This window comes from Lissotriton helveticus, chromosome 10 (genome assembly GCF_964261635.1).
Source record: "Lissotriton helveticus chromosome 10, aLisHel1.1, whole genome shotgun sequence".
NCBI classification, from domain to species: Eukaryota; Metazoa; Chordata; class Amphibia; order Caudata; family Salamandridae; genus Lissotriton; species Lissotriton helveticus.
This window is the reverse complement of record NC_136071.1, coordinates 233,417,635-233,434,098: the sequence shown is the minus strand read 5'-3', so window position 1 is coordinate 233,434,098 and position 16,464 is coordinate 233,417,635. Positions and strand designations below refer to the sequence as shown.

Sequence of the window (16,464 nt, the reverse complement as noted above, 5' to 3'; positions counted from 1 at the left end):
GAATGGTGGGTGGGTGAAAGGATGGATGGATGAGTGGGTGGGTGGATGGTGGGTGGGTGAAAGGATGGATGAGTGGATAGGTGGGTGGATGGTTGGGTGGATGATGGGTGGGCAGGTGGGTGGATGAGTGAAATGATGGATGGACTGATAAGTGCAACGGTGATTGAATAGACGTATGAGTGAAAGGGTGGATGTAAGGATGGATGAATGAGTGAAAGGGAGGGTAGATGGACAAAAGGATGGATAGATGTGTGAAGGAGTGAAATGATAGATGGATGAGTGATAGGGTCAATGGATCGATTCATGAGTGGATGAGTAGATGGATGGATGGGTGGGTGGATGGATGGATGGAAGGAAGGTTGGCTGAGTGAAAAGGTTGATGGAGAGAGAAAGGGAGGATGGATGGATGACTAAAAGAGTGGATGGGTGGAAGGATTAGTAAGTGAAAGGATGGCTGGATTGGTGAAACGGTAAATGGCTGGATGGATGAGTGAATGGATGAATGGGATGAAGAGTGGGTGGATAAGTGTACAGATGGATAGGGTGAAAGGGTGGATGGATGGATAATGGATGGATGAGTGAAAGGATGGATGAAGGGATGGATGAGTGAAATGATAGATGGAAGGATACATGATGGATAGGTTTGCAAATGATTGAATATGTTTGGAAATGGCTGGGCTTACTTATATACTATTGCGCGACCTCTGATGTGTCTGTAGAACTTACCTATTGTCATGAAGTTTTGTCCTGAATTTTGACCTCCTGTCCTGAATTTGTGTCCTGAATTTTGACCCTTTGTCCTGAATTTTTACACTCACCGTCCTGAATTTGCACCAATGCCAGTTGGTCACCCTATCCCAGAGTCTAAAGCTAAAACCAAGCTATCAGCTAATCCCTCTGCCTCTGTCTCTGCAGCACCCCCTTTAGAAACAGTAGCAGCCTCATTGTCATTTCCTTCGGTGATGGCTACAATGTTGCAGGATAGATCTGCTACCGGCCCTAGACTCACTTTGTCTCCACAACGTTTCCCTGTAACACACCCCACACTCCGCGTGCTATTACCAAGGGATTCTGTCACTTTGCCAAACAGTGCCAGGTGCAACAACCAGCTGCCAGTCCCGTTTTCTCTGCTGCTCTCTGAGGTTTTCTCACACGCAGGTTCAGCCAGCTCCATGCCATCGTGGATTTTACTTCAGCTGTGCCGTTTGTACCGGATGCTCGCCCTGCACGAGTGCTCCTCGGTACGGTTTTTGGCGCCATTTCCCATGTTACTGCTGCTGCAGGGACAAACCCAGAAACGACCTTCAGACTCGACCAGCCGAACGCTGACCAGCCGCTCGAGCCCAGTGTAGGCAGCCGCACAGAGTAGAGCAGCCTCCTTAGTCGGCTCCTAAACGGGCGCCACATCCGTTTTTCCAGCTCCCAGGTTATGCCTCCAAATTATGCCACGGAGAAAACCTCTCACAAGTCTCCAAGACGCTCGAAAATGATCCTGCTGAACTACGTGATCAAATAAGGCAGGTAGTTTCCATTCAAAACTCTTTGGCTTTTAGTGCGATATCTGCGCGGCCAGATCCACCATCAGCTGTGCTCCGGACTGGCGGCTTCAATCCGCCATCTTGCTCCTCCTTGGTGCTAAATATTAGTCCTTGCACATTCATTTGCACAGTTGGACCAGATGTGCTCTGAACCCCTAAATAATTCTTAGAAAATGTGAAATGTGCAGAGGCTAATTACATCAAATTCAGAAAAGCCTTAAAAACCTGGCTTTACAACATCTAAGTCAGTCATTCGATTACTCATCACTGAATCACAGCGCCGGGAAACCCTTTGTTGGGTAGCTGTTTGCGCTATACAAGATAAATAAATAAAATAAATAAATAAATGAGGGTAGGACTAGGGACTTAAAATAAGAGATGGAGGAGTGATACAGTGACTAAAGAAACCAGGCACCTTCAGCCTGGACATCCACTCCTGATAGTGTCACAAGAGAACACGCTCCTCTATGTCTGATATGCTACAAGAAGGCGGCATGTACCCCTGGTACTGGGACAAGATACTGCTCACCTATGGGCGTCCGCAGACATTTTTCCAGGGGGGGGGGGGCAAAATGTTAACGTCATTACCATTCTCTGACATGATGTGTGGCAGGTGGGGCACAAGAAACACAGGGGCGCAGAACTGGGATAGACTCAATTAAATGCCTGGAATCCAGGACATGTGACTGACCCTGCCACAGGCCAACAAACACCACCTGTAGGGAAAGTGTGCAGACTTCCGGGTCCTCGATCCAACACCAATCAAGGCTGTCTTCAGCAGGATTCGATTTTTATCAGAATACTTTAAAACAGCCTATGATTAAAGCACCAGATTAAGTAAACTGTACGCATAGTGTATGTTAGGGATTATTTGTAGCACACATTTACCAATATTGGCTTCTTGGTGCTAGAATTCATGATAACTTTTATCCAAAGTTAAAGCACAATGTCAAAGTTAGTAATAAATAATGCGGCAATCACACACGCTAGTGATTCGCCAATGGGTTCTCCCTTTACTAGAATTCCCCGGGCATTGCTAAATTTTACACACATTCAATTAATTTATACAAAATAAAATGTATAGGTCCAAATGTTAGCTATATTTTTTAAAAGAAACTTAGAGTCCCTCTATGTGTAGTCAATGTCAAACTGACAACATGCCCACGTTTAGGGATACAACCAACTCCCTCATGTGGAAGCCCGGCACCGTAAATGTGTGGCACATGCGGCGCCCGCAGCGGCGGCACATCACAGGTCCAGGGATGCTGAGTCTTACACAGTGGTCGAAGTGGGGGAAAAAAAGTAGGGGAACAGTGGGCGGAGAATTAAAGGGCGGGAATAACCCAAGGATTGGATCTGTGGGTGGAGCCAGAGGTGTGGCCATAATTCGCAGACATCCTAATTTTTAGTATTTGTTTGGCATTTTACTGCCCAGTTTAATCAACCAATAGATACACATGATTATTTAAGGTTATAATGAGTTATTGACATTAAAATATATTCACAAATTGGGATATGCTTCTAATCACAGAATGTACCAAATACGATAAAATGTGGAAACACAAGCCATTTGTCTCCAAGCCATGGAGTTTCTGTCATCAGCACTACTCCCTTTTTCCACAACAGCAGTTCAAACATGAATTGCAAAATATCATAGTTTGCAAATGTTTTCTCTAAAATTATGGCTCTGCCATATTTGCCTCATAATGCAAGATCTGCTGCATGATCTGACCATTTAAACTAATAAATTGTTTGTAGCTCATACATATCAAAAGTTAATAAAAAATGTGACTTGTGTTGCTGCAGAGTGGATGACCTATTGTAAAGGTTGACTGGTCACCTTTCTCACTGCTGCATTTGTATGTTACACTGGTACTAATAAGGCAAAATCTTTCCAGAGACTGTTAGCAGGAGTACACACCTCAAAATAATAAAATATCTGAAAATATACTGCATTAGGCTGCAACCGTTTTTGATTGCATAATTTAGTCAACACTATGGCATAATGTTGTCATCCTTTGCTGCATAATTAATTCCAGTGGCCCCACAACAGGCAGCAGATGTTAAAAGTGCTTGTGAATGAAGCCGGGTGACTGTAAGTTTGCGATCTTAGTTTGGTGTGCGTGCAAATCCTGCATTGCCAATCCCTGGTGAGTTGCAGCTACTACTTCTGAAACAAGGCCAATGGAGGTACCTATGGGTGAGGCAGACTGGCCTCAAGGGCAGGGCCAGCCTTAGCACTGGTGGAGTCCTGTGCATTAATGTTTGTTAGTGCCCCCCAATGACCACCTCTGCCATGGATTCTCTCACTACCATCCTTTAACTGTGCCCCCCAAGTTTCCATAACCACCCTCTCTCAGATGCATTTAATTTGATTTACAGCGCCACTCATACCATTGTAGGGTGTCAGAGCACTTTACATCACACACATTACACAGAGACAATCAATATGTGTGTAAATCACTGTATAGAAAATGTTACATAAGACTAAGGACTACAATGTGTAGGAGTCACATGACAACCATACTAGTAGCCCGTATAGTTTTATAGTGATTGGTCTGGAGAAACACAATACCCGGAATTAAAAACGTAATACCATGGTTGGGGGTTCTCCTTAATAATCAGAATTGATTTCTGTCCAAAAGAACACTTTTTGGGACATTAGGATAATCAAAGACTGGGGGGGGGGGCACATAACGCTCTAATTTATGCCTTGCAGTGGTATGCAGCTCTTAGATGACAGTTAATAGCTCACTGTTCTAAGTTAGGATTTTAACTTATAAACTGCAAGTAACCAAAGGATCTCTCTGACAAAAGCAGTAGCCCACTGACCTATTTACATTATGTGCACTCTGTGATCTGCATGGGGCATGTTCTTTGCAGCTGGTACATTATCCATCTGAGCTACCTTTCCATGAGTCAAAACTTCCACTAGACAAAATTCTGATCTCTCTCCAGGAAGAACATTAATCACCAGAGTCATCATGACATTTTTATTGTTGCCGAAAATTGCTGGAGGCCAGGAAGGAGGCTGCAAGCGTTTTTAAAACCATAATATACTTACAAACATGATGCCTCCACCTAAAGTCAGCACCGGTGCAGTCATACTGGTTGCACTGCCCTAGATCTGGCCCTTCTCAAGGGTCCTGTGACCTCAGTGACTGTTGTTCTAGGGTGTGCTGCTTCATAGGCCTGCCCGCAAGACTGGAGGTGAACTTCAGTATGGATAGTGGTGGACAAGCCTTGAAGGTTAACCTAAACTTGTCATGCTAGGGTCCACCTACTGGTGTGAAGACACCAGGACTTCTAAGGTGTTGCGAAGCCTTCTAAGGTCCAGCATGTGATTGTGCTCTCGCAGGAGAGTGGTCTGGTGGACTGGTTATTAAGGCTGAACCTGGTTCCCAGTTCCAAATTCAGCAGCTCTGACCATAGTGCCACATCCTCTCCCCCACTGAACACCGTACTGCCCCACTGAGAAAAACTCCCACTGTCTTCAACTACAACCCAATTGTTGCCCGCTATAAACACCTGGATGCGGCTCAATTTAAATTACGCACTAGACAAGAGCAATATCCGGCCTAAAAAAAAAAATTTAACAACATCCCGGAAAAAGCAAACACTTATAGGGAATGCAAAATTTAGCAAACCATGGGAAATGTAAGCAGGAACAACATGGTTACCTTAATGCTTTTGCACTCACTATTCAGAAATCAGTGAGTGCTTTTGCCTGAAAAGTTAGGGACACGACTACAGGGCCCTGAATGGACCCATTTCAATGACCATTGCTTATATCCTTACAAAACGTAAGCAGTATGGTAAAAAGACCACATCCCTGGACACAGAGCCGCAGCACCCATTTTGTTTTCCAATCCACACATTGCAGTACCTCCAGGATTGGTGCAATAGTTCCAAGTCCAGGGAAAAGAAAGACAAGAAAACTAAAATAGTGCTTCACTGGCAAACTCTGTAAAAGTGGCACTAATGTGTTTCAGTGTGAATAAAATCAGTTTGGCCAGTTTGCTACCACTCTGTCTTACTTTATTTAGTTCTTTATCTATTTTTCATATTTTTAGCCTTTTATTCCCAATGCTGCACTTTGGAATTAAAATGCCAGAAAAATATGACATTTCCAGCAAAAGTGTCTTTCTTTTTTGGATCCATTTTACAGGGAAGCAGAAAAAAGAAAGGAGATGAAAGAGAGTGAGAACCCCATCTTGAAGTTACGATTTTCATGGGCGTCCGCAGGGGGGCAAGGAGGGTCGCTCCAGGGGGGGGCAAGCACCCCTCCTTGCCCCCCCTGCGGACGCCCATGTGCTCACCCCATGGGTGGCAGGTGGTGCACCAGGGCTGCTCAGCATGAGAACAAGAATCACTGCCAAATGCAAACCCTAGCAAAAAATCCATGCTGCTCCTGAAAACATTGCATTTCATACATTGCACTAAAGTGACTTTATAGTTTTTTTTGTTGGCTTATACAGCACAAACTTGATCTAAGGGCATTGGAGAACTTTACATGAGGACCAGTTACATTACACAAGGTAAAATTCCTTTTTTTTATTTTTTAGGAATGGGGGAGGGTATGTGATTTGCCCAGAAACAGGGAAGGTTGAGCCGATGCCTGGGCTAAAACCTGGTTCCCCTGTTCCAAAGTCGGCATCTATGGTAGTAACACCACATCCTCTCTCCTAAAGAGACAGAATAATACTCCCAATAAAACGCTGATCCAACCAAGATAATGGCTGAAAGGCATAATCCAAAGCCCACTGTGTGTATTATTTGCCAGTCATCTAGTAAACAGCTAAAGAAATCAAGGCAAACCTAAAAATAGCAATATACAGACAAACAACATAACAATAACCAACTTTAGGCTGCAGTCTACCAGGCAAAAAACAACCTATTCATATATTTATTTATTTGGATCGTTTTTCCATCACGATATGCAACCTTTTCATTATGGTCAGTGTATAACTCAGTAGTAGAGCCACTTGGCACCTGTAAACACCCAAGGTTAAAGGGTACATCTGCAAGGATGTCCATCAGAACATCATCCTGAATATTATACCTGCATCGCTCTGTGCAAAAGGTGGAGCTGTTTGCCTCTGTCAAGTGACTGTTGATATGGCCTGCTGCCAAGAGAAGGATTATTAGAACATAAATGTTGTAGGTATTTCTAGAACTGATTATTCTGTTGGGTTATCAGAGACAAGTTTGGTTTGTACCACAAGTTGTGTATACACTTGAGGTCCATCCTCTATGGAATCTAAATTATGATTGAGTTATAGGAAATGTCTCAAAGAATTTCAGAAAGTGGGAAGGAGTCAGCACAGTGAAGATTTCAGTAGACATCTTCTAAAGGGAATAAGTGTTCAGCATATAGCCACACATTTGAAAGAAGGAAAGCAGTGAAGTTTGCACCTCTCAAAATCCAAAGAGATCTGACCTAAACTCTAACAGCATGAACACCAATTAAAACAAAGTTTCAAGAACGATCAGCTCTTTCCCACATCACCAGAAACCCAATTATTCTTCCCTTCCCACTGTAGGTATCGGCAACATCGCTCAAATTTCCCATCCCTCACATGGACAGTCACTGCAAAATTGAGTGTCTAATTTTTCCTGATACGCAATGAATGTGAGGCTTCTTTTGCTCAATAAGCTCTTCATGTCCCTGCCAAGATTTTCTCTCTCAGGCCTCACTATCAATAATACAACAAAACTCCTTTCTCTAGCAATGAGATCATGAGAACACACCTTTAGAAGAAAGAACAAGCAAAGCAAGTAAAATGCATTTAGTCAAGCTAACTTTAGTCAAGCATTTCAATGTGCACTTCAAATACATGATTATAGATGCACGTATAACTTTAAAAACAAGCACCAAACGTGAATAGATGAATTCATGGTTATATATGCAATGTGCTTTCAAATAAATGAAATATAACTTAAAACATAAGCGTAAATTTAAATTGAATCTACATGTATCCATGCTTAAGATAAACATTTACATACACAAACGTATGAATATCTAGTTTTTACAGTGAATGCACTTCAGTAGTACGTTTAAATGTTTCACGTCAGTTAGGCGCAAAAAGTAATTGGTGTCAAGTGCACGTAAATATTGAGCTTATGTGATGTGTAAGGGTCTAGCCAAATTTGCACTGCTTTAAGTGCAGCAAAAACATAACAACTTAAATTTGCTGGCAATGAATGATCAGTAGCACCCCACCCATTGGTAAAGGTAAGGAATTTGAGTATTTTGTTTGAAAAAAATCCTTACTTCACACCTCAGGTAAAGTCAATCATCAGAAGTGTAAACTATAAACTAAGCTTGCCAGGATTTGTACCCCAGTCAGTGAACTTCAGTCTCTTCAATGAGTACATTCAGGTCAGATTTGGTCACCCATAGTCACCACGGGCCGTTTTAAGTTCATCGCAGTCACCTTTAACATCTTAGTACGTACATTACTGCTGTGGATTGAGACTGGCACTTCCAGGTGATCACCACGGCGGAAAACAGAAACACAAGGGTCTTCCCACCAGCTGGTGTTGAAGACTAATTACAAATTAAAGCAGGTGTGCATAGCCCTTACCACATTACCCATACGATATGATTTACAACTGCGGGGAAAAGCCCTAATAGTTTCCCATGCTTAATTATTTTCATAGGAATTTGTACCCTAAATGAGCTGGAGTTTGTCGGCCGACATCCTCTGCCCTGCAGTTGAAGCTTTTCTGTTGATACAACCTCCTTTCATAAGGTAAGCCGATTCCGGCATTCCAACTGAACGTATTTTAAACCCTGACACACATTAGGCCCTGACCTTGTATAATTTACATTCATAGGCTGTCCAACCTTTTGCAGTCCTGAGGAAGACCCGCCTTTAGATGCAGACAACTCAGCGCATCCTTTCTAGGGTCGAAAAGTCGATGTTCTGTCTATGTATAGGTCCACACAAACTTTGAACGAACCAAAGAAATAATGTATCTGTTTTGAAACAAGTCTAACTAATAGTGGACACACGTGATTTAAATGTTATATATATATATGTATGTTTATGATTATGTTTACTGTCTATTTTTCCGTTAAGCATCCAGTCACCAGTCACGACTCACTTTCCAAGTGTACATTTTGTTGATTTATTGTTTGTTCTGGACAGCTTCTAAAGATTCAAACCGTGAAGAAGGCTAAAATGCAAAATTTGCCTTTATCTTCTTTTGTAGTCAGGTGTCTATTTTCACTATTTTTCCTTAGAATTAGTTTTTTCTTAGAATTCGTTTTTCTACAAGTTTATATATACATTATATCTTCAATGTAAATGTGTTTTCCGACAGAACCATTGTTCTTCTTTAGTTAAATTAACAAGGTTCTGAGGGTTACTGGGTTACCCCATTACGTTTAATGACGCAATGAATGTGAGGCTTCTTTTGCTCACTAGCTCTTCATGTCCCTGCCAAGATTTTCTCTCTCAGGCCTCAATATCAATAATACAACAAAATTCCTTTCTCTAGCAATGAGATCATGAGGACACACCTTCAGAAGAAAGAACAAGCAAAGCAAGTAAAATGCATTTCAAGATTAAGGCCTTTAGTCAAGCTAACTTTAGTCAAGCATTTCAATGTGCACTTCAAATACATGATTATAGATACACGTATAACTTTAAAAACAAGCACCAAACGTGAATAGATGAATTCATGGTTATATATAAGCAAGGGCGGATTTTGCGAATTGGCAATCCGTGAAATTGCGTATTTACGGATTCGCAATCCGCAAAATCCGCGAACTCTCGCGAATCTTGCGGATTCCTTTTTTTTTTGTGTTCGCAAGTGTTTCTGCCATTTCGGTTTTTTACCAGTTCGCAAACGCGAACTTACTTGTCGGGTAGCAACGGTCGCGACCATGTTGTTTCTACGTCTGGTTCATCAAGGCACCCTCTGTTTCACCACTGCCACCCTCTGTTTCACCACTGCCACCCTCTAGCTCACACATGCCACCCTCTGGCTCACCCATGCCACCCTCTAGTTCATCACTGTAGATTATGGGGGGAAAAGCACACCTGCCCTGCCTCAACTGACATGAATGAATTAGGGGCTGATTAATGTGTCACTGAATTTGAACTTCCAGGCTGGCAGGTGCTTCCTTGTCTGTAATTGCTTTCTGTTGCAGTGTACTTTTTTTAACAGGATCTTTGTTGTATACTTGTAGCTATTCTCTGAGCCTGCTGTGAGGGTCAGAGCAGGGTCATAGAATAGTTGCAAGTAGGCAACTGAACACTGAAGGGGCCTCTCAGGAAGCACTACAGGGAATGGTTACTAATGATAAGATTGAACTTTTGCACCTGCTGAGTGCTTTCAGTTTTGCAAAAATCCAAATATCCAGCAGCATCCACAAAAAGTAATTCTTCCAGGCACTACAGGGAATGGTTACTAATGATAAGATTGAACTTTTGCACCTGCTGAGTGCTTTCAGTTTTGCAAAAATCTAAATATCCAGCAGCATCCACAAAAAGTAATCCTTCCAGGTCAAGATCCAAATCAAAGTGACCAGCAAAGAAAGCACTGGGAGGAGCCTGCTGGACAGGAACAGGAAGTTGGAGACTGTGGGGCACTTCCTTTCTCCCACCCCCCCACCCCCAAAATGGACTCCTTGCAAAAAAAAAGTGCAGGCAAATGTCAACCTGAGGAGTTATTCTGATAAAAATCATAATTTTCAAGGTTTATGCTGCCTGCTGGTGGATTTCTTGTGCGAAATTGCAAATTTTGCAATCTCGCAATTGCGAGATTGTCCCTGCCCGCCGCATCTACGTGTTCGCAAGTGTTTACTCCCGCGAAATTGTATAGTATTCTAGTTGGCAAGTGCGACCAAGCAAAAAATCCACTTCGCACGGATTTACGAATTTTCGGCAAGTTCGCGAGAGTTCGCGGATTGCGAATTTGCCGAAAATCCGCAAAATCCGCGAGCGGAACAGATTTTACGGCCATGCTTAGTTATATATGCAACATGCTTATAAACATTTACATACACAAACATATGAATATCTAGTTTCTACAGTGAATGCACTTCAGTAGTACGTTTAAATGTTTCACGTTAGTTAGGCGCAAAAAGTAATTATTGTCAAGTGCACGTAAATATTGAGCTTATGTGATGTGTAAGGGTCGAGACAAAATTGCACTGCTTTAAGTTCAGCAAAAACAAAAAAAACTAACATTTGCTGGCAATGAATGCTCAGTAGCACCTCACCCATTGGTAAAGGTAAGGAATTTGAGTATTTTGTTTGAAAACAATCCTTACTTCACACCTCAGGTAAAGTCAATCATCAGAAGTGTAAACTATAAACTAAGCTTGCCAGGATTGGTACCCCAGTCAGTGAACTTCAGTCACTGAGCAAAACAGGGAAGACCACTGATTATCTTGAAATCAGAACATTGCAAATTTGTGTACAAGGGCCTTTCCGAAATCAAAATTGAAAAATTGCAGGTTATGCACAACAAGGTTGCAATGGTGTGCTTACATCTGAAAGAACACAAGAATATTATCGCCGGTTTAAAAACATTCCATGGATTTTGGGTGAACAAAGACTATTGATGTGTTGTTTAGATGGACATAAAGGACCAGCATAAGCCTGCACATCAGTACATTGACAGCTTATTTTTGTGCATGTCATCCCTTTGTGATTTTTCTGTTTAAGTTCAAAATCAAGCAACAGAAAGAGGAGCAGAGTTACTCAAAGAAACACCAATTCCTGCTTTTTTAGTATCTGTATTGTTCTGACTGCATTTATTATATGCATTATGTTATTGTGTCAGAATCTGCTTTGACGCCTTAATTTGCTTGTTATAGTTCTTTACTTTCATAGTATGTTCTTGATTTACGTACTTACAGGAATGATTATTAACTTTTAATAAACCCACTTAACTTTAGTTACCGATTCCTGGTCCTTCTTGTGTGACCAAATGGGCTGCATACATTTTAAATTGTTTTATTAAATGTCGACTCACTTTTGCCTCTCAGTCAACCAAAAGGATTAGTCAGATGAAAAATGGTAGCTGCTTTCCTGCGCGCTCTCAGCTGGTAGCATGTCGGATGAATGGTTACTGAAGCAAAGGGAGTTAGTGCATCATATTCTAGACCTGTCCAAACCCAGCCAGAGACCCTAAAGCCTAGTTCTTGCATCAGAGAAGGAGAGGAGTGAGTATAAATAGGGTCACCCGATACAGTTGCTTATGTTTAGCTTGTGGTGTTTTGCGGAGATTGCATGGTGTGATGCAGTAATGTTTTAAGTTGTTGTGTGAGTATGGTGTAGCCTAAGATCTCAGGATAGTAATGAACTCATGGTGTAGAAAACACTGGTTTATAATTGTCTGTTTTGTTTTGTGCTGCTAGTTGTGAGATGTTGTCGACTGCACAATTGAGATAAGGACATATACTTTGTGTGAGAGTAAGGTGTGGTAAGTGTTGTGGATCCTTTTACACTAGGGAGATGCTGCACTGATCTGGGTGATTCCCACTGGTCGAGGTTCACTTGAGTGTGTGTCTGAGTAGGTCGGAAAGCCTAACTCCGAACCATTTCTTGTGTGATTGAATACTTTGATTTCTTTAGTGGAGCAGACAAGAGTGCCCTTGTTTTACATGCTTAATGTTGAGCAGTCGTGGCCGGCATGACTCGCGGGTGTGGGGGGGGGGGGAGGGTTGCGCAGGGAGGGGTTGGCATGGGTGGGCTCATTTTAATTAAAAAATATACGTATAACTTACCTTAGCCGGTCCGATCTGGTCCTGTGTCGTCTCTGCTTCTCTGCTCCTCGCAGGAAGCAGGCAGCCTCCCTCCCCTCCCCTAAGCCAATCACAACGCTGCAATGGCTGCATTGTGATTGGTGGGAAAAGCGCCCAGCCAAGCACCTATGGGGAGGCCATTTTCTCCATGTAGGCTGCATGCAGCCTACATGGAGAAAATGGCAGAGTACGCATGACTGGCTTGGTTGGCACCAGAGGGCGGACCAAACAGTCAGGGCCTGCAGCATTGGGCTAGCCACTCCTCCCCTGCCTGTTGCAGGACCGCCCACCCACTCACCCTAACCAAACCCCTCTGCTTTCTCGCAGTGCGAGAAGCAGTAACATAAAATGGTATTTATGCTATTTTATGTTACTGCTTCTCGCAGTGCAAGAAAGCAGTGGGTCGACACCCCTCTGCCCACATGGAGGAGCCGCCCCTGGTGGTGAGAGAAGGGCGTGTTTGTGAAAATTGCAAAGGAAGGTGAATTGCTGCGAGGAGTGAGAACTACGTCAGTGTGTCACACTGATATTGGTCGGTTAGGGTTGAACTTCACTAATATTGGTTGACTACTTCATAGAATGCCATGCTGTTATTGACGAGGAACCACAATTGAAGGTAGAAAATTATTTCCCAATTTAAAAAAAAAGTCTGTTTATGATTGTCAAAATTATTTTTATTGAAAAATGAAAGTCTTTATGGCTACACAAGATTTGATATGGGGACATGTCAAAATTCCTTTTGAGAGTGAGAAGAGGCACCACCTGAAGATGTGCCAGTTCATTTTCTAACCATAAACATGGGCCTTCATACATGTATTTGGCTGAATCAATGGCATATGATCACAGAGAAAGAAGGTGCATTGATGTTTCCACACTATGGCATATTTAATTTGACAATAATTGAGAATGTGAGAAGAGTACGGTACGAAATGAAACCACCTCCTACACCAGCAAAGTACAAAGCTCTTTATGCTTGGGAGTGCATAGCTCATGTTAAGCAAAAAGGAAAGGTATCAGAGAAGAGCCCGAAAGGCAGTGCATACTTATGCTGATGCTAGGTGGAATGCATAACAAAAGAAGCGGAGAACTGACATGATAGAGGGAGCTAGACTGCTCCCTGCTTTGACAGGTGGAGAAACAGAGAAAGGTAAGGAAGAGAAGAAGAAGAAGAAGGGGGAAAAGAAAGAAAACTTAGAGAGTGATGGTGAAGCCAGTAATAGTAATTCTAGTGATGGTATTTTGGATGAATGGTACAAAAGCCAGAGTACACTCTGGAGTAGCTACTGCACTAGTGAATGCAAATTCTAAACTGTTGCGAGAGAGTAGGATTAATACCCTTATTAATACTACTGTTTTTAATGCTCCAGATCCACTCAGTGTCCCGGTCATTATTGGCCAGTGGTTCCTTTGTATAGACCTGAATTGACAGAAAACCCAAAACATACTTTGGCAGTCCCTACTGGATTAGGTATGACAGCTAGCGTACCTATGGGTCCAGGAATAGGAGGAGTTTCTCTGGTCCCGCCTCAAGTGAATGCCCCCTGTGCTGCAAGTGCTAAACCAATAATTAATTGGATGGCATTTACCCCCACAAGAGGGTTTGCCCAAAGTTCGCCCAAATTTGAGTTGTCTATTTGAAACACACATCAAGTGTTAATCACAGAACTTCCCGGGAAGATATAGTGTCTAATACCCCTACAGTACAGAATGGCCTTAGTGCCAAGGACCTAGATAATTGGCTTATGTTTATAAACGGGACCCCAAAAGAAGATGTAAGTTCATGATAGGGTTAAAAAACAATTCAGTCTCCAGTGAGAGACAATGCAGTGGATGTGATTAAATTAAAGTTAGACCTGGATGAGATGATACAAGGAAACCTTGATATTTCCCAATTAGATGGCTACCAAGAGAGTGAACTTGTCATGTCTAAAGATGTTACCAAATGGGCAGGACAAGTCATGAAAAACTGTCTGAATCAGCTCAGAAGTATGCGATAGATCTGTATAGGACCAAGTCTTTGCAGAAAGGCTACCATGTATGCTTTAATGAAAATGACATAAACAGCATGAGTACATTAGGGATGAAATGCAGAATAAGGAATTAATTAGTAACATATGGAAATTAAGTGAGCTAGATAAAAGGGAATGTAGATTGGTGAACAAAAAAGTACAAAAGAAACACAGGGGAGAACTGCCTCCGTCCATTGTGAAGGGAGCGGGTGCTTCAACTTTTCCATTAAAGGAAGTGCCCTGTGGAGGTTATGTCCATGTGCCTTGAAGTAGAAGTGATCTTGCGTCATTCACAAATAAGTTCCCCCAAATTGAGAGAAAAACCAGTGGAATGGTATACACAGGTTGGTCGATTTGTAGAGATTGCACAGATTTTGTTGGTGGATTTGAATACATTGTTCCATATTGTGGGCAGAATGCAAGGTGGCTATAGAATGGCAATAAAAAGAGTCTCAAACAAGTCCAGTATCAAATGTTCCGTCAACATTGGTAATGAAAAAGTATCAACCGGTGTTTACCGTTCTGAAATTGAGGATTCCAGCTAAAGATATTGATTGGGTCAAGCTTGACAGGAAGACCCAAGAGCACAAAGAGTCATTTCAAACCTATTACGAGAGGTTCTGGCAGGTGTTTAAACAGCAAGTGGAATGGAGACTCTTGAATCTAAAGACAATGGGAATTTTGTGTCCTTTTTTGTGATGCGATTGAGACCTGAGATAAGTTGTATTATTCAACAGCATTTGTTTTGTTGGCAGAATGACTCGGTTGATGACATTTTGAGATATGCAAAATATTGTAGTGATTAGTTGGAGATGAAGAGATTTAAGGAGAAATTGATGATGGCAAAGATGAGAGTCGGGCAGAGGGGAAATCAGAGTCAACCTTTTTTAGGGAATGTTGGGACTACACAAGGAGCGTATCAGTAGGGAACTCCTGTGATGGCGGGTGGGAATGGGTTCCCACAAGAAGGTAGAGATTATGGTGTTTCAATTGACCCAAGTAATGGGATTGATGTGGCAACATCGAAGAGAATGAATCCTTATCATTATTGCAATAAGGTAGAGCATTGTAAGCGGGAATGTCGTTGTAATGCCAGTTGAATTATAAATGAGAATCAGGTTCAGAATTCAGGGTTTACACAGCCCCAAGTTAATACTCTGTACAGTCACACAATGTACAGCATTCAATAACGTATAATTTTAATGTGCCCCAAGCTCCAGTGGTGCAGGTTCCACAAGCACTGATGCCGAAGCAAAATGCAAATGGTCCCTGATTTAATTTAAATCAAGTCCCGATTTTGAATCAGAATGCTTTCCAAAATCAGCTTGCGTTTTGACAATTTCCTATGTTTCAAGCATTTGAGGATTATGGGTGTGATCAGTCATTATGACAGTGCCTGTGGAGGAAGGACGATTGCGTACTTGGTGCAGTCCTAGAGAGAGAAAAGAGTTGTCCATTAGTAAAAGGTGAGGTGAATGGCAACCCCATATTATTCCTGATTGATACTGGTGCTACCCACTCTACTGTTAGAACAGTGGAAGTTCCAAACCTACCCCTCACTGGAAAAATAATCCAAGTTCTAGGAGTCACAAATTAGCAAATGACAAGCCCAGTGATAGAAGAAGTAGCTTTTAAAATAGAGTCCTTGGACGAGAATCACCGGTTTGTGATGTGATTTGAACCCTGTAAATGTAGTAGGGCGTGACCTGTTGTGCAAATTGAACTGCACCATTTACTGTGCCCCAAAGGGCATAGAGTTCCAGACTCATGGCTAAGATGTTGCCTTCAAAGTAGCAGGACATGGTCTAAATATTGGATTGCACTCCTTGATGACAAATGATGATTTACCACCTGATCTTAAAGATATCGTGAAGCCATAAGTCTGGGAGTTTTCAGGAAAGGACATACTCTTAATCAAAGGAGTTGAGTCTGCCCTCATTAATGTAAAACCCAAGAACCCCAAAATATAATTTGACTCCTGAAACACCTATTGGAATCACTCCAGTGATTGACTCAATGAGGCATTTTGAAGGAGATAATGGATAGTCGATGTAATTCACCCATTATGCGCTTAGAGAAGCCTAGCGGTAAGTACAGCATAATCCAAGATTTGAGAAAGATAAATATAATAGTTGTTCCTTGTTGTCCCATG

The 16,464-nt window shown here is 42.1% G+C and overlaps 1 protein-coding gene across 3 annotated transcripts in view; it reads left to right on the top strand.

The window, feature by feature from the left end:
* The first annotated feature begins 1,338 nt into the window (after window positions 1-1,338).
* Window positions 1,339-16,464, top strand: part of LOC144785133 (vomeronasal type-2 receptor 26-like) — a 79,563-nt gene continuing 64,437 nt past the window's right edge. Inside the window, exons 1-2 of one of the 3 annotated variants that reach the window (XM_078664216.1) lie at window positions 1,339-1,521; window positions 8,202-8,293. The gene's annotated coding sequence lies outside the window, so the exon portion shown is untranslated. The remainder of the gene's footprint in view (window positions 1,522-8,201; window positions 8,294-16,464) is intronic. The other 2 variants (XM_078664215.1, XM_078664214.1) reach the window with 2 other exon arrangements.